The sequence below is a fragment of the Wasmannia auropunctata genome, unplaced genomic scaffold (assembly GCF_000956235.1).
Source record: "Wasmannia auropunctata unplaced genomic scaffold, wasmannia.A_1.0 LD336074.1, whole genome shotgun sequence".
Classification (NCBI taxonomy): domain Eukaryota; kingdom Metazoa; phylum Arthropoda; class Insecta; order Hymenoptera; family Formicidae; genus Wasmannia; species Wasmannia auropunctata.
Window position 1 is genome coordinate 4,133,023 of NW_012026816.1, and position 2,302 is coordinate 4,135,324.

Here is a 2,302-nt window from a genome sequence, read left to right on the forward strand (position 1 = left end):
GTGTACCTCGTTGTAAAAGTTTTGCGCAAAAGAGGGAATGAGGTATACATGAAATGGCTGGGATTGGACGATTCACATAATTCATGGATACACAAGGATAACGTGTTGTAAAATAAATTTATAACACAAATTGTTTTTTTCATTATATGTATAAAACATTATGTTTATTAAAAATATATATGAGATTAATACAAATATATGTTGTTTTTATCCTTCATCAGGCCCGGAACTTTTTTATTAGCGAGCGGAATACCGTACACATTATCAATCGCGTAATCGCTTGTATCAAATTTCCTAATGTCACGCTTCATGATTTCATAAACATCGTCGCATTCAATGGTAAATCAGACTATCAGTATCGGTATACATTACTTTACATTTTTCATGAAAAGAAGGTAGCATATAGTCGTGATGAAATTCATACAGACAAGTCTTGGATATGTCGAGAATACACATACCCACGTAGATTGGTTTGTTAAACTTGACCTCGAGTTTGCGCATTTCTATCGCGACCAGATTCTCCGAAAAGACGCTACGACTGTGAAAATTCGGTTTCGCGATCATTGCCTCCGCATCAAATCTACCTTCCCATTTTGTTAAAAGCCGCACATCGACGTGATTGCGCACATTCTCCATGGTTTTGCCAAATACCGCGATATTCATCAATTTGTACAAATTCTTTTCAAATTCATTCGTGGCTAATGTTCGAAATTTCGTATTTAGTTCGATATAATCACGAAGCCATGGGGATTGCGCGTATTGCAATACGCGATGAATCTTTGCGATACGGAGACCGTGACGAGCGCACTGTTGCAGAGTGCGATAATGTATGACGTAACGCTTCTTATCGTATACGGTTGCGAGGAGCTTGTCCTGCCGCTTGCCGGGCGGCTTATCGGACAGAACGGTAGGTCACTGTGCGCGTCGTGAAGATTTTGCGGGTATTCCAAATCTACCTCTAGAATATAACCAATCGAGGAATCTAACGCAACATCCATAACATTAAAATTTGTTACGTCGTTGACCCATTGAAAATCTCTGTACGGCAATGCCCAACCATATAAATTGTTGACATCAAAATACATCAAATATGATGACGATTTCAAAGGATCGTATGACTGCATGTACTTATTATTGGCTCGCGCGTATCTCTGGGAACATTGACTCAGACCACCGCGTATACCGCGTTCGACGAACATGACCATGTCAATGTCAGTAAACATTTCAAAATTGATTCGCGTATGTTTCAACATCGCGTCCCACGTAAATCCGGGTAGAGTATAATAGTATGCAGGGTCAAGTCCATAACTTCCGACGCAACTATCGCGAAAATTTTCAAATATATCTGCCAACAACAAGACGTCTGTTTTTAAATACAGATCGCTATACTCACCGAGCGTTTAGATAGAGAATCGTCGCCACATCGTGCATGCGTGCGCGTAATCGCTCTCGGATACGGTGTCACCTGTCAATGAACTGTAGAACGAATCGCGCGGTGATAAACATTTATCATTCAATTTTTCGACACAGTCAATGTATTCATATGGAAATACACCTTTTCATGTAAGAAGATTGAAATTTCTACGGGCAAATTACAGTATTCGCGTTGCAATATTCTCAGTTTCTCTTTGCTAAGATTTGACGCCAATTTGTCAAGAACTGGAACTGAGAAATTTATATGAATCGATAAATTGCAATTTTATACAAATATTTCGATTCTTTTTATCCTCGGTGCTTTGGACATTTTTTGTAAACAATATATATTTTTCTTTCGTTATTGAAAGTAGTTCTACACGGCCCTTGTATGCTTTAGCTATTTCCTTAATAACAAAATGCGCATCGTAGCCGGACAAATTGTGAAAAACTACAGGAATGCAATGCGAATCTTGATAATTTAAGTTGCAATTTGAATGTGCCGGACCTCTATATCGCCCAGTCAAATGACAGTGATCGCGTACCCGCGAGTCGTCAGGCGCAAACGGTTTCTCGCAAACATGACAGTGTGTGACGTTGTGAAATCTTTCCCAATCGTTTCGCGTGAAATCTGCCATAGGTACATTAGTGGATATAATAGATTTTACTTTGTGTGCTAAACATCTAAGTTCATCGGCGAACCATGCAACGCAATTTGTATCGCGATGAAACTGATACGTTGATAACGCGTCGTTATACAAGCAGTGTACGTAATAACCTATGCTAAATACTTAATGATGCTGATATTTGTAGCTCGGTGTTTCCGGATCTCTCGCCATTTTTTTCAGGATACATTCCAGATCGGCATACACGAGATCGGAAGAGCACA

At 39.4% G+C, this 2,302-nt stretch overlaps 1 pseudogene; it reads right to left on the reverse strand.

The window, feature by feature from the left end:
- Nucleotides 1-282: 282 nt before the first annotated feature.
- On the reverse strand, nt 283-2,265 carry LOC105449706 (annotated as a pseudogene).
- Nucleotides 2,266-2,302: the final 37 nt, after the last annotated feature.